The sequence below is a fragment of the Arvicola amphibius genome, chromosome 5 (assembly GCF_903992535.2).
Source record: "Arvicola amphibius chromosome 5, mArvAmp1.2, whole genome shotgun sequence".
Taxonomy (NCBI): domain Eukaryota; kingdom Metazoa; phylum Chordata; class Mammalia; order Rodentia; family Cricetidae; genus Arvicola; species Arvicola amphibius.
The window spans coordinates 123,523,261-123,546,464 of NC_052051.1; the positions used below are offsets into that span (position 1 = coordinate 123,523,261).

General features: G+C 45.6%; 1 protein-coding gene across 3 annotated transcripts in view; it reads right to left on the reverse strand.

The window, feature by feature from the left end:
* The window catches only part of Sema6a (semaphorin 6A), a 124,966-nt gene extending 113,158 nt beyond the window's left edge, over positions 1-11,808 (reverse strand). For all 3 annotated transcript variants that reach the window (XM_038331514.2, XM_038331513.2, XM_038331515.2), the window contains exon 1: positions 11,192-11,808. The gene's annotated coding sequence lies outside the window, so the exon portion shown is untranslated. The remainder of the gene's footprint in view (positions 1-11,191) is intronic.
* Positions 11,809-23,204: the final 11,396 nt, after the last annotated feature.

The window sequence follows — 23,204 nt, forward strand, 5'->3', positions numbered from 1 at the left end:
TTAGACCTTGTTTCCTCCAGATCTCAAAGTTCCGTGATACGTTTAGCATTCACCAAAGGTGCTTTGGGGTAAAAGCAAGGCCACTTGGCCCACAGCATTCAGGCTGGGGTATCACTCTACATCCCGTTTTAGTCTTTGGAAGAAATAATCTTTTTTCAAAGAATATGTTTATGATTTATCTAACTTTATTTTATGTGCATTGGTGTGAAGGGGTGAGATCCCCTGGAACCTGATTTACAGACAGTTGTGAGCGGCCATGTGGGTACTGGGAATTGAATCCAGATTCTCTGGAAGAGCAGTCAGTGCTCTTAGCCGCCGAGCCATCTCTTCAACCCGGGAAGAAATAATCTTGAATCCAGAATGGAGCCAGTAAGTATCAGAAGATAAGATAGATAAAATATTAAAGTAAAGGGTGGTTGCTCTACAGAGCCAAAGGCTCCATCATTTATGACATGCCAGCCGTTGCTATCTTCACTTGACCACTCTGGTGAGGAGATGGGTGCATTCTCTGCAGCACACTAAGAACTGAGTGAGGTTGTTTTACCTATCAGGTGAGTGGCACATGCTTAAGGCCAGGCTTCGAGAAATGTTCTACCTAAATACAGTCCCCCACTCCCATCCCACCACCAATACTGGTGACCATTTGACTTGCTTCAAGTTCACTTTCTGTTTGACTGACACCACATGGAAACCATCGAATATTTGTTCCAAAATGTGAATTGCAATATTATGTTTAACCAGATCCCCAATGGTAGCCACAGTCTTGTTACCGTTGAGAGGGCGATGAACTAAATTCACTAAAATACTTCTTTTAGAAACAACAATTTTTCTATCTCTTCCTACTGCTTTCGTCCTCTTCGTCTCTACACACGTGTGTGTATGTGTCTACATGTGTGTGCATGTGAATGCATATGTGTCTGAATGTGTGTACATGGATGTGTGCATATGTACCTGTGCTTATGTGTGTGTCCCCTACGTTCAGAATACTGCAAAATGGGCAGGAACATTTTCTTGCCCTGCCCCACCTCCCCCCAAAATGCAGGGTCTATAGCACTGAATTTCTGAAAGCATGCTTTCCTTGCTTCTGGGGGATGCATGAGGGAGAGGTAAAGCCAGGCTGGTGGGTAACGCAGCCTATGGGTGAGGCAGGCAGACCACATGCTCAAACCCTCATGTGACACTTCAAAGTATTGCTCCACAAGGAATTCCGGTGCCCAGGAGCCTGGTGAAGCCAGTAGCAATTACAGCACGTTATCCTTTTCATTTACTTCATATCCTTGGTCTCGAAAATCAATCATTCAGTGTGGTTGGAGTAAGGGAGGCGTCTTTATAATAGGCGCGTGCACTCAAAACGCTTGTTGATCTTACACAGATATTTTGGCAAGCTAGATCTGGGGAAATTTAAAACTGCTGCTTTGAAGCTCACTTTGAAATAAAAACTAGTCATTTTCTAGGGTTTTTTTTTTAAGTGACTAATTTTCTAGATTAGCCCTATTTGTAATGAAGTCAAAGTTTACTTTTCCTGAATCTCCTGGATTCTCGCATGCTGCCTGCCTTGCCTGTCCAGAATTCAGCCCAATTTGCTTCTTTGGGTATAAAAGTTTTGTTGTTGTTGTTGTTGTTGTTGTTTTATTTTTTTGGCTTTAGTCTGCAAAGGAATCAAATTGCTTGGCTTGGACATGCAGGAGTGGTAGAAAGCCAACTTGAGAAATGGGAACTAAGACTTTAAGAAGCGTACTAGCAAGCCTTACACAGGGCCAGAGCAGGCTAAGGACCGCCAGCTGTGGCCTCCCTCACACAGGAGGCTGAGCCAGCCTTGCAGCCTTTGTCTCCCTATTACAGCAGTTGCTTCCTCAAGCCTTGTCTTGCTGGAGCCACACGATATACACACAACTTGAGAACTTTTTCTGATCAGCAACCCCAAAACAAAACGTTGAAACAACAAAGACATGAAAAATGTTCATCTGCGGGAGGGCTGACGTGGGTTGGAGGCCGCTGGTCCAAGGTCATCCTTGTGTTGTAAAAGAGAACAATGAAAGAACTCCCGCACCTCAGTAATGAGCGTCAAACTTAAACACAGTGACGGTCAAACCTGAAGTGAAGTTCAAACCTCCACATTGCAAAGTCAAACACAAGGCAAGACCCTCAGGAGGTCACTGCACTTATTTAGAAGTCTGCAGAGCACAAACCAAACTGGGGGAGGTGAAATTTTCAGCAGCGTCATGAATACCTTTATTTACCTCATCTGTGAGTAGCCCATAATAAAGAGGGGTGCACTCCCTCCGCCTCCTGCCTCGGGAAGATGAAAGTGACATCGGCCTTTGGACTGTAATTTTTTTCACTGAGGAATTTTTTTTCAAGGCTGAGGAAGAGGCAAATCCTGGAGTAAATATCAGCTGGATGGGCACATAACAAGGTCCAGAGAGATGCTCTCAAAGTTGCCTCTTTTAATCTAGCACTGAATTACACCAGAAGCGGCTTTCAGCTCTTCCAGAGCACCACTGCCAAAATAACTGCAAGGCTTGCAAGCCCTAGTATGTCTCAAATCTTTCCCAAGACACCCCAATACTAGCTGAGGCACTGAAACTATGGCAACCGAATAAGAAAGCAGCCTCCATGATTAATAGATGAAGATCCCCGTGACAGTGTCTAGCTGGGACCATCATTCATGATGTGAGCAGAATTAGCGCAGAATCCATCTCGAAAGCCATTAACAAGGATTCTTTCAACAACCAACACACCGCCATTCTGTTACACACACTGGAGTTTTGAAGGCTCTCGACGATTTGGTTTCTATTTCTCATTCACTGTGCAGGGCTGAGACTCTGCTTGGTGACTCAGATACTCGTTTGTTTTGAGGACACTGAAAGGAATGCTGACGAGAAGGGTTTCCCACCTGGGTGTCTGAGGCCTAAGAACAAATGCATTCAAACTCCCCAATATGTGAATGAAGTCACATGGCTCTCGGAGGTAGACCGGAGGGAGGCCAGTGACTGGGTCATCTGAGGATGTTTGCAGAATGTGCCAGTTCATAAAGCATTCCACTTGGGGAACAGGAGCATGGCCATGGACTAGGTCTATCAGTGTTCTGTCTCACGCAAGGGCCTTAGGAGTCTGGGGAAGCAGTAATGGAGATGCTGTAGTACCAATGAGAGGAAGACTACTTTCCTTAGGGCAAAAAAAAATATCCAACAACAAAAGGAAAGGAGGGCTCATCCCAGACTGCACCTCGATAGGACCCCCAAATAGCATCAGACAGTAATTAAGATATCCCTTTTCTCTTCCCTGGTTCATACAATGATTTTTATTTGAAGAGTATATTTTCATAGTATAAAATGACAGATCCTGCTGTGCATTTTATTAAATCAAGTCATGGCAGAAGATTAGTCACTGAGAAGCACCTGGCCGTATTAAAAGGAAGTTCCGAGTCTAAAAGTGTTACCTATTGCTTTCAACGTACTAGCCATCTCACGGCTGTTTGGAAGGACCCAGCCCTTCCATCTTGGGGGCATGTTCATTACTGATTAGGCTCACTCTCCACATCACCTCTCTCCACTCACGGAATTTGAGAAGCCTCCTTAATCCCGGGGCTGAAAGTAACTTATTCTCAGAGATGGATGGAGTCGTGGAAGACACAAGGTGGGTAGCACCTCAGGGAACTGTGGTGATGATACCAGTTTATTTCTCCTTCTGTTGGATCTTTTAGAAATCAGATTTTTCTCACTGATAAGTCTTGACCCTCGAAGCAAAGTTCACAACTGGTGGGAGGGGATCGGCCAGTACTACAAGTGTGGGGTTCTTCTCCATTACAAGTGGCAGCCACTATTTGCCACTTGTAATGGAGAAGGTGGTCCTTTGCGTTTTTGCTTAGAGACGCCACTCTTCCAAAGTTATTTTAAATATGGCCAGAGAAGAGTGGCCTGGTCGCAATGGCGACCCTGAAGGTAGCCGTGCAGATCCTGCAGGTGGAACCTCCAGAAATGCAATAGGCAGCCAAGCTGTCCTTCTGCACATTTTCGCTTTGGAAATTTGGCTCATCCCTGAAGACATGACCCTCAGATTCTAAATATGGTCAGTAAGTGGTAAGTGGCGGTTACCCATGTAAAATAACAACAACAGCACTTTGGTCTCCTATCTTCCATCAATCCCTGAGCGTTGCTATCGTTTCAGTTGAACCGTGTTTGCTTGGGTTCCCCTTTGCCTGTTTCAGGTGTGATATTTAACTTTCTAAAGCTCCTCCTCCCCTGGAGTGAATGGTTCACAGCTTCAGACCTGTGACCCTGTGGCTGGCTGGTGGTGTGGTTGTTCCTGTGGAGTCCAAGGGCTGTTTCCTTTGTATCCTCTCTCTGTGTTACAGATCCGCCGCCATTTCCTCCTGTACTCTGCCCCCACAAAGCAGTATCAGCGGTTCTGAAATCAGTTCTCAGGCCGTTTCCCATGACTGCAGTTACCCAAATAAAAGTAAGCCTTTGCATGACGAGTGCTTGTGTGTGCCAGGCATTGTGATAGCTGCAGGTGTTACCTCCGCTTAGTTCTTCCAGCAGCTACAACATTAACATCATTCTCAGAATTTACAAATGGAAACTGAGACCGAGGGAACAAAGTCATTCTATCTGTAAAATGACAAACATATATACCGTGTGTATATATGTACACCACACACAAGCGCGCGCGCGTGCACACACACAAACGCACACACAAAGTGTATTGTGTTGCCAAACTGGACCTCAGAACTGCTTTTGAACCTGCCAATTGCATTCCATGCAATGACTTAAACTTTCCCAAGCACAGTGAATTTGCCCTTGTTACTGCAACACGGAAGCTTACTCCAGTACTCGTAGTTCTCCTTGACACGTCTGGTCTACATTAATGGCTGCATTGACGTTGATGCATATGATTGCAGAATAATTCTGTTCCCGTTTTTCCTTTCAGAATGTCTGGAAGAGTGCCACTCTCATGACCTTGCTCCTGTCATGGTCATTTTGAAAGAAATCTTTACTTGCTGCGGTTGACATTCTAACTGATCCATACGAGAGATGGACTGTGTGTTTACAGTGATTTTTTTCAGGAAATTGTTAATTTTCATAATGTGGTTTACATTCAAACTTGATCAAAAGTGTACAACACTCATTTGATGATAAAGAAGACAGTGTAAGGTCTACATTATGCCAGTCTGAGGCAGAAAGAAGAACTGACATCAAACTTTCCAAGTTAGGCAGAGGCAGGTGGATCTCTGAGAGTTCGAGGCCAGCCTGGTCTACAAAGTGAGTTCCAGTACAGTTGGGACTGTTACACAGAGAAACCCTGTCTCACCAAAACCCAAAAAACTTGCCCAAGTTTCCATAGTTATTTTATAAAATATATTCACATTTCATATTATTTCATATTATTCTGTCTGTGGTCCTACAAGGGGGAAAGAATGGGCTTACAGTTCATAGATCTTATTTAAAATAACGCAGCCTCAGGGAAGTAAAGTATCTCATCTAAGGAAAGAGAATCCTGCTGGAGTTTGGGTCTTCTGGGTCTAGGCTCTTCATCTGTTATTCTGGCACAGGGCAGAGGTTAACAAACATATTATATCCCCCCACCACAAAAAAACAGCAAAAATTTTCAAATTATTGGGGAAGAAAGGTTCAATAGCCAATAGTTAGAAAGCAGACCAGGTGAGACCAGAGACAAAGGCTCAGTCCCCATATGTGCTAGCTACTTCTCAGCTCCATTTCTTGGCAAGTTGATCTTCCCTTGCTCAGTCTGTTTCCCTGTAGGTATAACCAGGTGTCTCACAGATGTGTGCTGTTGGCCCTAGCAGGGGACTGGGGGAGTCTGTGGGAATGAACAGACTCCAATCCATTATCAAAACTGGAAAAATAACACATTCTGAATATCCTACTAATAGTAGAGGAGAAATCATGCCTATGAACATGGAAGAGAGCAGACACCCATGCAGGAAGGAAGCATCTCACTTGAGACAGAAGGAAAAAAGACAAGATACTTGAACTATTTATCGACAAAAAGATGCTCTCTTTATTCACTCAACCAACACTTGAGATGGAAGGCCTGAAAGACGAGGCAGTTTTTTTATGGGGGGGGGGGTGAGTGGGGGCGGGGATAATTCAGTGAGAACATAGAGATACTCATCCTTTTGGTGCTATGTTCTAGAGGGTGACAGAAAATAAACAGGGATAATATATAGTTTGTTGGACTGTAAAAGGAATAAGGCCTACAAGAGGATGAGAAGTACTTCCGGCCCAGATGTAAAGTAAATCAGATATATGGAAGGGCTTTGCTGAGAAAGTGCTATTTGAGCAAATGTCTGTAGGGTAAGAGAAGCAAATCATGCAGACATCTAGGGAAAGAGCTGCCCCAACCTTCCCTCCGCCCCAAGCCTATACCCCAAGGAGGACCTCCAGGACTGCACGGCTGCACATGCAGGGAAGCTCAAGGGGCAGTGGAAGCCGAGGAGGAGGCAGAGGGTAGGTCATGTGCCAGAGAAAGGACTTTTAAGCTTTTAGATAGAAAAAGATGGGCTAGCAGAGCTAGCTTAGGAATGCATTCACTGTGTTGCGAAAAGTTGATGGGAGCCAAAAGCAGAAGCGGGGCAACTAAATGGGAGACTGGCACAATACCCAGCAGAGGAGGACTAGGTGAGGACCAGGGAGGTGGTAGACTGGGATGGAGCACCTGTGCATTCTGAAGATGGAGTGTACCACTGCAACTGGCATACGCCATGGAAGAAGCGGGAGTCGAGGATAACGTTTAAGCTCTGGGGCTTGGGCAATTCATGGAATTACCATGGCGAAGATGATGACAAAAACGAATGTAGGGTAGAATGAGCCAGAACAGGGCTTTTTGAACATGTTAGGTGGGAGATAGCTTCTAGGTCCAAGAAGACACAGTGTGCCCTGGCTACTTACTATCCTGTTCTAAGAGAAGTCTGCGTGAAGAGGCCCTGTGAGTAGCAGTGTACAGGGAATGGAATGGATCCTCCATGAGTGCAATTACAATTATTCTAATAAAAATGTTTTGCAAAAACTCGTCTGTTTCATGAAGCAAGATGCCCTTGTGTATATACCTCACTGTAAAAGCCCCATGCTGAGTAGTCCTGAACTCTTCTCCCTTGAGGTTTGTGGGTATGACATCTTATTTGCCCATTTCAAAGGGATTAAATGCCTCCCTCCCTTCCCTACCTTACCATATCCCCAAGAGGCAGTCATGTGGTTGCCGGAGAGAATAGCTCAGTCGCTCTCACAGTACGTTTTAAGGCAAATGGGAAAAGTCTTCACTCTGAAATAGAAAATATCTCAGAGCTGTTTGGCTCCAGGATACCCTAAGAAAAGAGGGATTGATGTGGGTGGGGAGCAGTGCACAGCAGGATGCTCCATTCGCCTTCTGCTGGCGCAGACTTAGGTGCTGTAACACAAGGCTCTTAGACAAATATATCAAAGACCTTCAGCTCTGGGAGGAGTACCAGAAACTGTCTTAACCTGCGGGAGGGTGTGGCAGGGAGGGGCAGTGCGGAGATAGGCTTTACTTGGAGGGAAATGGCAGGTGCCTAATTAAGGCATTTCAATTAGTTCGGCTTGTTCTGTGATTCCCTTTGTGTAAACAAATTAGAAGGGAGAGTATACTAGTTCTCCAAAACTAGTTCTAGAAAGCCCTTTCATCCCATCAACACCCCTTTCTTCTACTCTGAAGAGGACTAAATGACAAGATATGCGTCATACACAAACTTCCTAATGCAAAATAATATTTCCCCCCATTTCATATGAAAGTGCAATTACCCACTCACTTTCAAAGCATAGGTGCTTACTGTAAATTTAGTACAAGTGCTTAAAACCTGGATGCTTTATTTTTACTCAATGGTAACAGCCTGTGTAACTCTTGCCATCCTTATTTAACACACTCAGCTTCACTGGTGCAATGTTACACGCCTCCTCAAAATGCAAATGTTCTCTTTTTTTAAATGATAGCAAAAGCATTACTAGATGTAGAAAGAACTAGAGGGGCGTGTGTTTGTGTACAAAGGGTAACCCCCTGTTACCACCGTCATAACCACACAGTGAAATCATCGTCTGTTTTCAGTACAGGAAAGATAAACCTGCTGCTGTATAAGAAAATAGTGATCCATGTGTGATCAAGTTCATTCATCCATTTATTCATTCATCATTTACTTGAATGTTCTACACAAGGTCATATGTATTTTTATCCTATTTAAACTTAGGTATTTTGTCCAACACATACTCTTCAGGTGACCCCAAAGGTAAGGACTTAGGGTGTCTGTGAAGCATTCATAGATGCAGATTGCATGTATTTTCGAGAATGTGGCCATTTCTGAGTGGTTATAGTTGTAAAATATAACACATGAAGGAGCCCATCACTCCCAATCACAGCAAATAAGAAATAAAAACATAATACTTCTTTACATCAAGATGAATTTAAAGACTCCTAACAAAATCAAGGTTTCAAATATGTTACTTATTCTTTTCCGCTTATATTGGTTTGCCAAGTCCTTCATTCACGAATGTATAAAACCCAAATAAAAACAAGAGAGTAGGGGGTTACCTAAGACTCAACCAGACGCGACTCTCTAAACAGAAATGGGTAAACCAAATTCAAACGGCTAGTGCAATTATGTTTTAACAGACAATTTAAGTTAATAGGGGGAGACACAGATCTGCGACTGTATTTAAGGTGAGGTTACTAATTAACTTTGGTGCCTGGAATAGTTTAATAAAAGTTTATTGTCGAAGACTAAACGTGGAATTTATAAACCTTACAAAATGCTTGCTATCTTGACTTCTGGTAGGTGTTGTGGGTAAGGAGGAAAAAAATGTGTGGTGTTTTCATTCAAAAACTGAGCACAGTCGTCTTTACCTTGGGGGTACTAAGCTAAATAAAGGATGAATGTATTCGAAACCACTAACCCCCTGCCATCACAGTAGCAGATGGTGAATTTTACGCCAAAATATAAGTCCGCCAGGCGAAGGGAAGCCTAAGTCACCAGGATTAAGGAAAAACAAGGCTAAGATACTCGACCTCCCTACCGGAGAAAAGCTTGAAAATCAGAGCAGATGGGCGTTAAACGATAGCTTTTTCTACGATCCACTAATAGAAGCCCACAACTGAATTAAATGGCAGAGTTATGAATGCAGTGTGTGTGTGTGTGTGTGTGTGTGTGTGTGTGCAGGTTCGCCTGTATTTTAAATCTTTCAAGGACTCAGTAGTAACTCGATTTTCATCCAGAGTAAATAGGACGAGATCCCTCTGAGGCTGGGCTTGGTCACCACACTCTCAAGGCAACCACAAACGCTCGGAACAGACTGAGGCGGAACTGCCGGCAGGACTACCTACTTCCCCACAGGCTGGAGGCAGCCGCTGGAAACGCTTGCCCAGGATAAGAGGACAGCGCCTCCAATCGTTCCTCTCTCCTCCACTCCACCAACACCTGGCCCTGCTCCTCTCCTCCCTGGACATGTGCGAACTGCAATACCTTGCGACTGGCGCAGGAGGTTCGGGATGCTGCGCTTAGAGCTAGAGACTCCTGAGCCCGCGAGCCAAGGCCGGTGTCCACAAGCGACCTCACAGCAGCTTCTGTCCGCCACTTGTGATCACATTAGCATCCTGAATTCAACACGTCCCAATCCCGCTCCCCCCACACCCGACCTTCTCCAGCTGCTGGAGACCCTGGTCCAGGAAGTGCTGCCGGCCAGAGGAGGTGCCATTCTCCAGTGGACAGGCAATCTAGCCCCTAGTAACATCCCAGTTGTCCGCGCAGTTCTCTCGGGGTCAGATTGAACACGCTGAACCCTCGTCTGGTGTTTCCAGCAGTCTTTAGCTATCACAGAAACTTTCCAGAAGCGCCAGTTACGGGGGCCCAGCACTGTAAAGGGGAGGAGGCGCTGGGAAGGGGGCGGCGAGAGAGCGGGAAAAATGTCGGGGTCCGGTTTCTGTCCCTGACACACGCAGGATCGGGACAGCAGCCTGTCTCTGTACCGCCCGTGAGAGACCTCAGGATCCTGCTTTATACCGTTTCCCTTCTTGGGGAGCTGAAAAAACGCGGAGATCGGGAAAAGTGACACTGCCCACCTAGTAGGATCACAAACAGGGAACTGCCCAGCTTGCTTTGGGCGCCCCACGGCTCCAGAGGCTGAGCTCCAAGACACAACAAGCATTCAGGACATCCAACAATCTGCAGCCCGGCCGAGCTTTCATCAGAGTGGCAAGCCCAGAGCTATTTCTTGCCAGGTCTCCCCACCCTTCCCTCTCCCGGGGTACATCTTTTCTCGAGAGGGACAGCACAGGTCTTGGAGGAAGACGCAGCAGGGGCCAGCCCTAGCGTGTAGAGCTCAGTGCTTGAGAGAGACGCAGCTGCGACAAATGGTACCCTGTTCGCTCGGGTGGGAACTGAGGCAGGGGACAGGACCTAGGGCGGGGGCGCCGGGCTATACCAAGACATCGCTCCTAGGCACTTACTCCAGCAAACAAAGCCCAGAACCTTTGGTGCCAGCAGCGACTGAAGAGTGGATCCCACCAAGAGAGAGGGCGCGCAGATGCTCAGGGCCATTACAAGTTTCACGCACTCCACGGAGCCCAGCCCAGAGCCCGCACTGATAACAAAAGATCCTCATCTCTTCTCCACCTCCCCGCACAACCATTTCTCCCACAACAGAGTCTAAACCTGTGGCTGGACACAAATAGCTTTGTACTCCCCAGTCCTCTCTGGCCCTCGAGGACAGAACCCTTCCCCCTTCCCCAGCACTCGACACCAGGACCCGGCGCTTTCGAGAATCCCACCCTCAGGGCCGCTTTCCTCCCTACTGGCTCAAGAGTGAGCTCTTAGCCTCGGGTCCGGCGCACGCACACACACACACACACACACACACACACACCCCGCTGGGCAGGACAGCCATCCTCTCGGTCTAGGTCCGGGGCGGCGCCGGTCGTGTGCGCGACTCGGGTGGGGAAGCTTCTGACATGGAGCCCAGAGTCTCTGGGGCTCAGGACTGAAAAGAGCTGCAGGCAGGGCTCGGGGCTACTCCCCCAGGAAGGGACAACGCTCGGGAGACAGAGACATAAGACCAAATACAACACAGGCACTACAAAGCCCACAACGCGCACCTGGGGTAACCCCTGGACCCTCACCCAAGCCTGGATCCAGAAGGTGGGGCGCTCAGGGACGTTAAAGCCATACCTTTTCGGTGCATCGACGGGCAGGCGGCCGCGGCTCAGAGCGGACTGGCACGGCGTGTATCCCATTTAGTAATCCATTATCGAGAAGATCTCTCTGGGCCTTGAGCTGCGCTCTTTCCTTCGCAAGCCTTTGTCATTCCTACATGTGTGCTTGTCTCTTTGGGGGCAACAGTCACGGCGATTACTTTCTGGGATGCAAGCGAGCTGGGTTCATCTCCAATGACAGAAGAGGACCGGAGAAGGCAAAAAAAAATTTAAAAAGGAAAAAGAAAAGAAAAAGAAAAAAAACGGAGAAAGAAAAACCAGCGAGGACCACGGTAAATGTTCAAGAAACTCTTTTCCAAATCCAAATTCCACTTGGATTCACTTCTGAGTCCCCTCAGCGGTGCCAGCGCCCATTAACTAGTCATTTCAGGGCGGGGGGCGGGGTGGGGGTTGAGGCAGAGGTGCAGGACTCTGGCCGGCTCTGCAACCCCGAGCTCAGTGTCCCGGGTGTGGCGACGCTGGCCGCGGCCGCACGCTCCTAGGCGGGCATCTCGGGCAGTCGGCACCGCGGAGAAGCGCCTGTGCTGCGTCCCGAGCGCCTAGGCAGCCGAGTGCGTGGGGAGCGGAGTTGGCTGCAGCCTCACCCCGTGCGGCTCACTACTCCAGTGTCACCGGAGAGGCCGACGCTCCGGGCGGAGCCAAGTCCCGGACTGGATTGCGCAGAGCGGACTCTCCTCCAGCAACCCCGCCTCCCAGGGCTGCTGTCTCCGACCCGAAGGAGAGCTGTGGTGTGTGAGCGAGGGAGAGAGAGAGAGAGAGAGAGGGAGGGAGGGAAACAGTGCGAGTAAACCAAAGGAAGGAAAGACTTGACGCCGTGTGGCTGCAGGTAGAGCTCTGGACTGAGTCAACAGCCCCGCTTCTTACCACCTCAGTTCCCCGCCCCGGGGCGCGCACTCGGGAGGTCCCAGAGGGGGCGACTCCAGGAAAAGCCCGGCCCTCGTCTACCCACCCCCACATCGGCTCTAGCAAAAGAAAAGAAAAAGGAAGAAAAAGAAAAGAAATCCCAGACAACATTGATGAGCCCTGCCGAATCAGAAAAAGAAATAAAAATAGACAGAGAGGAACAAGTTACAAGAAAGAGTTTGTCCATCGATTTTCTTGAATAGAAAAGTTTTAAAGGGACGGCAAACCTTTCTATTTCTGATTACTGTATCAGGAGGTAGATTCTGGAAGTGATGGACCATTTTCCTACCCAGATGAATTTGGATACAAGACGGTGTGGTTAAAAATAGTTTCTCACACACACCCGTTCATAGCACACGTTAAATAAACATATAAACTACGGTGCTGAGACGTGGTCAACGACCGCGATCTGTTTGAAAACGTCTAAGTCCACGGTGAGGATCGTTCTTAGAAATGAGTAAACTTTAGACATAAGACTCAAACAATACCAAAGGGAATCCAGCAGCTTCTTGGAAAAGGGAAATCGCAACTATTTCCAAGGCTCTATTGTTATGAGCGCATGAAGAATGGCAGGCACGGCCTCTCTCCGCTGCCTGGACTTACAATAGCAAAGAAGTCTTGCAGTTTACAGGCTTGTGCCAACTGGTCAGGCCACACCACAGTCCCCTCCCCCAGCCGGCGCGCCCTCGCTGCCGCGCCGGCTGCTCCCGGCAAGCAACTGCGCGCCGGGCTGCTGCTCCCAGAGTAGATTTCGCAGATGGTGCCCACTGAGGCCGCAGCCTTCAAAGAAAGTAACGCTGGGTGGCCGAGCAATTCCCGGAGCAATCTCTACTGCACATTAAGTCAGCAGAGGAAAGCAACTGGGAAGGAGGATCGTAGTCTCAGACCCAGGTTGGCTGAGAAGCTTCATGTTAGAAATTGTACCTGTTTCCCAATTTGGGGCTAGTGCTACTAAGTCCACGTTCCCTGTATTCCATTCCAGCATGTGCAAAAATCTTCTCGTAAGTGCTATGGAAAGAAAAAAACGAATACGTGACAATGTCCTCCACATCTCCTCCGCCCTCGGGCTTTTTTTCCCCTAACAAAACCACCTGGGGAAAGGGTGGGAAGAATGATTAAAGGAGAAAAGCAGTTCTGCTGTTCTCCAAAACTACCAGCAGGGGCCGCTATCCCCACCCTTCCTAGGCCAGCAAAAGTAGCTACAGATCCCGGGTGGTTGGGGGCGCGGCCCTAGGTGCGCGCGCAGCACCCTCGGTTCTGGGCGCGACTCTGGAAGACTGGGCACGAGAGGTGGTGGTCGACTTGCTCCAGTTCTAAAGGCTTGGGTGGGGACTGCCTCCCAGTGTCGCCCTCCTAGCCCTGGGACTTGTTGGGACAGGCTTCCACGCGGAGACTTCTCTAGCACCCAGATTTAGGCTGGCGATGGGCTGACAGTGACAGTCAGTCCTTCGTCCGGTATCTCCACCCGGCGCTGGTCGTCAGGGCTCCCTCTTCGCTCCCCACCGCTGATTTACATGCTAATTCTGTCTGGAAAAAGTTCTTTAATTGGCAGAATTAGGCAGAGCAAACGAATTGTTTCACAGACTGAACCAAATTAATTCCGGTTTAGCTCCTTGCTTTGGAGAAACAAACAATTAAGCTGTCTTGTTTGCTTTATGGATATATTGCAAGTGCCCCACATCGCGTTTCAAGATATTGTTTAAAGGGTAATTATTTTCAATATTAATACTTGTATGTTTAACTTGTAGTATCCCCGAGCCACGAGGAGGGAAATTAAATTTACCTAATTTAAAATTGTGGGATACAAGAGGGAAAGAATTTGAATTTACTTTTGAAGGTAAAGAAATACCACCCAGAATCTTACTGGCAATTATTAGATCCTAAAATCTCAGTATCCAATTAGGCACCTGATGTCCTGAACACGTGGTACTACTTTTATACTTGCCAGAGAAAAAAGATGCTCCAAGAACCAGGAAGAAAAGTCAATCACTAGAAACCTCATGATGCCATTGCCCCTTCTCAACCTCAGACTCTCCCCAAAATTATTTAACTTGTCAGCAAAATTGCTGCCTCTCCAAAGTTCTTCGAGTCTGCAATTTACCCTGCTACTCAAGAGAAAATGCCAATGAGAGTAAATCACCGAATGTTAGAATTTGAAAACTTAGCAGGTTTTGTAGTTTAGTGGCATGGTTGTAGAGTATTTCAGCTTGGATTAAGCAACATGTTAGCTGATCATCTTGGACGAATCCCTTATCTTTCTAGAGCCACAGTTGGCCTACCTGCCCCTGGGGTTCGTAACTGATTCACTTCCCAGGAATGTTAAGGATTAACCAGAGTGCAAGGAGAATCCAGGACACCCACTTCCTGGTAAGCATTAGCAAGCCACTCAATCGTCCTCCACATCAGTCCTAAGGTCACATTTTACTAGGGTCAGATGGAGGCCCAGGAAAAAGAGGTGGCTTCCCTTGTGTGAAGAATTAGGTTAGGCCTGGAAGCTACCCTTAATAACTCTCAATAACAGATACTTACGTGACAGCATCCACTTCCTCAAATCACCTGACAAGGTGTGTATGGGGGAGGGGTAAAATAAGACTACAAACAAACAAACAAAAACAAAAAAACCCTGTAAGCTCGCCCAGCATTCCTTTAAAGAACACATCCAGGCATTTGATGAGAATCTCTGCTTTAAAATAGCTTAATTTTCTGACAGGAAAGATGGTTCAGTGGTTAATGGTCTTCCAGATGACCCAGGTTTAGTTCCCAGCACCCATATGGCAAATTGTGTGTGTGTGTGTGTGTGTGTGTGTGTGTGCGCGCGCGCGCGTGCGCGCGCGTACGTTCTTAAAAAGCTGAACTCCTTTCTATGTAAGGCCTCACTGCATCCTTCGCCTTGTAATTTTCCCTTTGTCATGTCACTAAAACCTCTACTCATCCTTCAGGTGTCTGCATCAAATCTTCTACTTCAAGAGAGACTTCCCTGACACTTCCCATGTGTGCACGCACGCGTGCACACACACACACACACACACACACACACACCTCAGTCTTCATTCATTCTCAAAGCGCTTGGTAAGTTTCCTCATAGAACACACCCTGCATCATAGCCAGAGTCAAGATCCTGTGCAGCAGTGTGCTGAGAGCTTCTCTTTCTTGCTTGATTAGAAGCCCTGAGCCCTAGGACAGTCTCTGATTTTTGCTTTTCTCTCCAGCTCTTAGCAGACAACAAGGACTCCATTCATATGAAAGGGATAAACTAGTAAAATCAGTCGAGTTCCTTTTCAAGGATCCCATACTATAAGGAATTGATCACTGGGTAAAAGAGCCTCGCTTAAAAATGAAAACGAGAAACACTAGAAAGCAATTGCACACCCTTCTTCTTTGTGATTCCAGATCTAAAGGTGAATAGAGGCCACCCTGACATCTAACTGCCACCTTACAGAGTCTGGCATCTTCCAGCGAAGAAAAAAAGCCTTGGAGACATAAGTGATGAGTATGTATGATGAGATACTTGGGCATAGGGAGCAAGGAGAAACTTAACTCTAAGAGACCCACAGCAGGAGGTGAGGCTGCCATTGGAATCCTCTGGGTGTGATGCAAGTGGGATTTGCTAACAGTGATTTACTGTCTATCCCTCTGTGAATAGCTGTACCCTGCTGCCTCCCCCAGTGCGTAACAATCGCTCCACTGTACCACAGTAGAACCTTCCTCCATTCCCTTCACATATCAAATTATTGTTTGCAAGATTAAGAGAATGGTAGATTAGAAATAAGATAATGAACAATGTGTCTTAAGTAAACCAGAACTCACAACTCCATTTTTTTTTTCTCTCTCACAAAAGCCCTTTAGATGCAGTTGAATTCATTTGTTACACGATACAGAGCAAGGGCTGTCTTTGGCTTTTTCTTTTTTCCAGCCGAACCTTGTAATCGCCCTTCTTCCTAATACTTAGACTTAATGGTATCTACTTGGATATGAGTTTGTTTAAACATGTAATTACCTAAATGCAATTTATCCGACTCAGAATTAGATAAATTGACTGATTGAATACCACTTTGTAATTTGCCATTTGGCCAGAGGAATGATGAAAAATAAAATAGATTTGTTTATGAGACCCACTTCGAGGCCTTCGCTTCATAGAAGGCCCAGCTAGAAGGGGGGATTATGCTGGCACATGCGTGCTCAGAGAAAAAAAAATGTATGCTTCCGGTTGTGCCAATTTTAGTTTAGATTACACTGGAAAACTGTATTGATATCAACTGAGAGAGGTTTCCAGGCTGTTTTTGATGAATGTATGTTTAGGAGTCATTTCATCATCAGAGAGACGGTGACAGGTTGGTATTACCCTTGCTTTAGCATGAAATCTGTAACACAGGAAAAAACTGTTTCAAACATCTAAACTTATGGTGGATAATTGTGGAAACAACGAAGAATATATTTTAAAAATTATGTGTTTGGGGCCAGTAAGGTGGCTCAGCAAGTAAGGGAGTCCACATCCAAGCCTAATGACCAGAGTTCAGACCCCTGGACCCACAATCGTGGAAAGAAAGAACTGACTTCCAAAAGTTGTCTTTTGGCATCCATACGTGTGACCACAGACACTTATTCACACATATAGACAAATAAACGTAATTTTTGCCAGGCAGTGGTGGCACATGCCTTTAATTCCAGCACTCGAGAGGGAGAGACAGGTGGAGCTCTGTGAGTTCAAGGCCAGCCTGGTCTACAAAGTGAGTTCCAGGGCAGCTAGGGCTGTTACACAGAGAAATCCTGTCTTGAAAAACCATAAATAAATAAATAAATAAATACACACTTTTTTTTTTTTTTTGGTTTTTTTGAGACAAGGTTTCTCTGTAGCTTTGGAGTCTGTCCTGGAACTAACTCTTGTAGACCAGGTTGGCCTCAAACTCACAGAGATCCACCTGCTTCTGCCTCCCAAGTGCTGGGATTAAAGGCATAGCCCACCACTGCCCGGCTAATAAACAAAATTTATAAAAAATGATAGGTTTGGATTTTAACTAAGATAAAAAATAATACTATACTATTGAATATATAATTAGACTAAGAAAAAATATCCTATATATGGATGACTATAAAGTAGAATGTTTTCATTTTTTTTCTTTTTTCTTTTTGGTTTTTCGAGACAGGGTTTCTCTGCAGCTTTTAGAGCCTGTCCTGGAGCTAGCTCTTGTAGACCAGGCTGGCCTTGAACTCACAGAGATCCGCCCGCCTCTGCCTCCCGAGTGCTGGGATTAAAGGGAATGTTTTCATTATTCACTTGAGATTTTGTACTTGGGACAAGTCTCTAGCCAATTGTCCTTCAAAGCACTGCTAACATTTAACTAGCTAGATTGAAGAGTTTCCAGGTATAACCTGTTGGCTGCAGTGAGTGGAACCACTACAATGTAACACTCCACCCCAGAGAGTCAAAGGATCCAGCCCCTAGGACCTCCTCTCTGATTCGTACCCCTCCCGGGTCATTAATTGAAATGACAATATTATAACTTAACATCCGAACTGAAAATCTGCAGGCCGGTTTTTGTAAAAGTTATTGTGTCACGATCTGTGTTAGCGACTCATAAAAGCCCAGCAAGGGCCTGCCTCTCTCTCACCCTTTCTTTCCCTTCCTCTAAGCAACTGAGTCATTTCCTTTTCTAAACAACTCCTTAAAGGCTTTTCTTCTAGGGGAGCCAACTTTTTGAAAGTCCCTAGCCCATGCCTCTTCCTCACTATTTGTTCCCTCTATTCAAATGCTTGCATGATTATAACCGTGCCTTGACTTTTCCTTTTTTGTTATATTCACTTGCTTTAGGGAATTCCCCTCCTTGTTCCTTAATTTCCTTTTTTAAATGTTTTTTATTGATTTTATTGAGCTATACATTTTTCTCTGCTCCCCTCCCTTCCTCTCCTCTCCCCTTCAACCCTCTCCCATGGTTCCTTAATTTCTTACTCAATGCATACCTTATTTTAGGGCTTGTTTTATTTGGGTTAACTGCTATCTTTCTTCCAAATACAAGGTACTAAGAACGGTGCCTTCCAGTACTAATACACTCACCGTGGGCTCAATGGAGTCCCCACCCTTTCACTGAATGATGCTGTCCTTTGGCTACCCAGTCAAGGAAATTTGAGTCTTTGCCCCAACCCCTGTCTTTCTCATTTGTTACATATTCTTCACCAGCAAATTCTGTGGCCTGTCTTAAACTTGATCCAGACTTTTAGCATGCTTCCTTTCCATAATAGCTGTGTGGGTCTAAGCCACTACCATCTTCATCTGAGAGCCCAGCAGCATGTTAACCTATGACCCTCTTGCTGATGTCACTTGCCCACAAGCTAATTCCCAATAGCAGTCATCAACATGACTCTTCAAGTCATTCATTAAAACCATGTCCCCTTCTGCTAAAATCATCCAGAGTTTCTTTCTTGCTTCCTTCAGGGTAAAATCTACAGTCCATACTACCTGGCCTTTCTGCCAAATGTCTGGCCTCATTACTTCCTCCTTTCCCCCCGACTCCTCACTCCTTCCTGCCTCCTGTGTGCACGTATACACACACACACACACACACACACACGCCACACACATATGCTTAAGGCTTTTCCTCCCTCTTCCCCATTTCCTTTGGAGGACTCCTTATCTCCAGTGTGACCTTATTAATGGCTTGGTTTCTCTGCAAGTGCTCCTGACTTGCTTCAAAATAGCAATTGCACAATCTAGTCGATTTCTTCCACCATTCACCCCCTTGTAATGTCCCTTGGCTTTATACTTATTTGCTTATTTGTTTAGTATCTGTTTCCTGCCAGTCTGTTATGAGCTTCATAAAGTAAAAAAAAAAAAAAAAAAAAAAAAAGATACTTGCGTTTGAGGCCAGTCTAGTCTATATACAGTTTCAGGATAGTCAAAGCTACATACCCTGTCTTCCCCAAAAATCAAAGAAAACAAAAGAACAAACAAAACCAAACAAGTAAAAATAACAACAACAACAAAAAGACCTGACTCTTTTTACTTGTTGTAAAGTTCCTGACAATTACAGCAGTGACTAACACATAGAGTATTTGTGTTAAACTTTGGTTGGGCAAGTGAGCATATAAAAGTAACTTATCACATTTAATGCCAGTCGTAGTAATGCACCAGGTAATATTTAAAGAAAGTGCATAGCTTCAAGTCAAGAAATACCTTCAAGTATACCGCTTTCCTGAGAGCAACGTCTTGGTCTAATGAGTAGACAACTTCAGTCTACTTTCAAAATAATACAGGTTGTTTGGGAAGGTGGCCACTGTTTAATCATTAGTGTAGGGATGGATATTGTCAAGAAATCAGACCGAGAAGTAGCATGGTGAGTACGCTGGACTATTAGACAAAGCTGGTTTGTTGGGAGTGAGTTTTCCTTGGCTTTCTTGTGCTTCCTTCCAGTCAGGTCAGGCCATGGAAATGAAAGTTCCTCTTCCCGAATGTAATTCGGTGAGAACAGAACCCCTCTTTCCCAAAGCCAGTCATATAACCTAGGAAAAAGTACTCTGGCTTCCTCTCCTTTTTGTGTGAAGTGGCCATAAAGTAATTCTCCAACCCACCCTGCCTGATTGGCACTCTAACCCCCTCGTTAGTTCAGGAGGAAGGAATGTCACATAGAGATCCAAAGAAGAATCGGAATAAATGAGCCCAGCTGGGTTTTCCCTTGGTCCATTATCCCTAGGTTAGCCCTTCCTGTGCCCTCTTGTTCTTCATCCCATACATTTCTCTGGACGAAACACAAAAATAGAGCTTTCTCTGGGTCTTTGGGTCTTTATTTCTGAAGGATGCCCTGCGGCATAAAGCTAGTTAATGTATTTCTTCCGCTCACCTGTCTTTGTCATAGGTGTGGTAGGTGATGGGGAAAAAGTCTCAAAAGCTCACAACCTCTGTCCCCATGGATGCCTAAGAAAGGACGTTAAAACAAAACCAAAGGGAGGACGTTTGCTCTAGAGCAGGTAGGTTTTTTTTTTTTTTTTTTTTTTTTTTTGGTTTTTTCGAGACAAGGTTTCTCTGTAGCTTTGGAGCCTGTCCTGGAACTAGCTCTCATAGACCAGGCTGGCCTCGAACTCACAGAGATTTACCTGCCTCTGCCTCCCGAGTGCTGGGATTAAATGCGTGCACCACCAGCGCCCAGCAAGCAGGTAGGTCTTTACTTTCTAGTTCAGCTGTTCTCAACCTATGGGTCATGATCCCTTTGAGGTTGAATGACCCATTCACGTATGAGATAGGCTGCATATTAGATATTTGCATTATGATTCACAAAAGTAACAGAATTACAGTTATGAAGTAGCAGTGAAAATAATTTTGTATCTGGGGGTCAACACAGCACAAGGAACTGTATTAAAGGGTCGCAGCATTAGGAAGGTTGCAAACCTCTGCACTAGTTGATGACTGTTTTAGCCCTTTACACCCACAGAACAGAATAGGTTAGTGTGTTATGACTGTTTGGTCAAAAGCATCACCCCAGCTCCCTAACACCCCTTTATACAAAGAGTCTGGAATATTATATTTGGGGGCCTCACCCCAGCCCCTGGCACCCATCTTTGGAATGGGGCAAGAAGCTCCATTTCAAGCCCCCTCCCCTGGGAGTTGCCTTGGTCCGGACTTCACCTCTGAGAAAGCCTGCAAAGCGGTGACCCCTCCCCAGGGAGGGTCAGGACCACTCCCACAGACTATTTAGACTGCCCCCCAGAGAATGAACACGTGGTCTCTGGATTTTGCATGGTCTCCCTTTTCTCTCTTTCCCTTGCCATGCCCAGGTGTCACCCAGAAGTATGGCATTAAACACGGGTGTCTTTTATTCCGTCTAATTTGGTCTGATTAGAATTATTTGCATTGGTAGAGAGGGTTGTTCTAAGAAATATTCCTAACAATAACTCACCCAGACATCTGTGTCAGTCAGTTGAGTCGAGCATAGCAGAAGAGGACAGACTCCATGGGCTGACGAGTAGAAACTTATTTTCCCAGAGTTCTCGAGATGGTAAGTCAAGATAAAACATCTAGCCAGTGATGATGGTCAGTTGAAGACTCAATCCCTGGTCTACAGATGGCTTTCTTTATCCTAGGCCTCAAGTGTCTTTCCTTTGCTCTCTTTGGGGAAGGTGAGGACAAAGAAGAAGGGGAGGAAAGAAAGAAACAAAAAAGAAAGAGGAGGAAGGGAAGAAGAAAAAGGAAGGAACACAGCCAAATGGCAAGATGCAGTCTAATTGGTGGGAAGTGTAGCAATGTGGTAAAAGTACACAGGATCAAGTCCCAGAAAGCCCAGACATCCGAGACAAACATGAACCCTAGTGTTTCTGAAATGGTCCATCTGAAATCTCCAGTGTTGCTCACAAAGAGTGCTTCTGTCTAGAAACCAGGAAGCCTGCTGTGGAAGCTTCCTTAGGACATGTATAGCATCCCCATGGAGTGTCTCAGAATCTCCCAGATTGCTTGCATAACCTGGCCTGGGTGTGAGGCTTACCCTTCTTTGGAGTTATACCAGGTGTTGGGATCAGGATACTGGCCATAAAAACATTGCTCAACTTCCTTTGACAAGGAATTTGGCACAGAGATTGTGTCTTGAGTACACACACACTGATAATAGAAAGATAACTTGCAAATGTGCAGAGATTTTAATGGACAGAAGTAAGAAAGCATCATGGCACCACCCCGCAGAGTTGAAGTTCTCCCCAGCATTGGAAAACTGTCCTATGCATGCTTTTCTAGAACCTTTGGGAGGCATTGGGCCACTTAGACATTAGAATGACTCTAATGTGCAAGTGTTTACCCCTCTTCAACGAAGCAAATGAGGCAACTGGGTATTAAGGCAGCCTGGCCAAAGCTAAATGTCTGGTCTGTCTCAGCCATCAGTGACCGCCAACCCCAACTGCACTGTGTTAGTGTAGAAGCAGCAAGATGCTCATATGGTCCCTTATTTCTGCATTTTTAAAAATTACACGAAAGTCCAAAAATATTTTTTGTGGTATGTGGTATTTAAATGCTTCTGGTAATTTAACAGAACAGGAGTTGGTTTCCAATACATCTAATATTACGGCAAATCTTCCCCTTAACACAATGTCAGCAAATTGTCTACGTTCGAATACAGGCTCATTCAACCAAAAACAAGATTATAGGAAATTTTTAATTATAAAAGAGATAAAAACAGAGGCTGCTAATTAGATTTGTAGAGAAAATGATTGGCTTTTTGAGAGGGATCAGTGTTAAAATAAACTTTGATTCCAGTTTAGTGTTTGATTTTGCTACAATTTATCCTAGTAACCTGTATTTATTTTATGGCGAATGAAGCTATCCTCGGCCAGTGATTCTCAATCTGTGGGTCGCGGTCCCCTTTGGGGGATGGGAAGACCCTTTCACAGGGGTCGCCCAAGACCACCAGAAAACACAGGAGCAAAATTACAGTTATGAAGTAGCAACAAAAACAGCTTTATGGTTGGGGTCAGCACAACATGAGGAGCTGTATGAAAGGGTTGACCCACTGCCCTCAGCTGTGTCCTTGAGGTTGTGTCCAAGAGAGGCTGATGTGGCAGTGTGCAGAGCAGCTTGGTGCAAGGGGCTCTCGCCATCTTTCGAACGAGGTTCCAACAGGTCTGTTTTCCCCACTGGACAACTAGCAGTTGGTTAAGAAAAAGATGCGGTGAGTTCTTGTCTTGTAGCACTCTCCAAACAATCCCAGCTCAATGGCGTATCTAAAACAGAAACAGAATGTGATGCCTAAGTGTTAGAGGAGACATTTTCAACCTTGGGACAGAAGAGACCTTCTTAAGACATGGAAGGCAAAAATTATAGGAGGAAAAAATATCAGAAAATTTGGTTATTTCCAAATTTAACACTGTCTATGTCAAAATATGCTGTAATTGTAATACGAAGGCTGGTGGCAGATTGGGAGGATGTATTTAGGACCCAATTAACAAAGGTTTAAAATGTAGCAAGTTGTAGAGACTGGATACTTTGTTTTCTTTTAATGCTAGGAATAAAATGGGCAGATGACATAAAAAGGCAATGCGTAGGAATGCCTAGCCCAGACCATGCTGGACTGCAACATTACTCAGAAAAATACAGG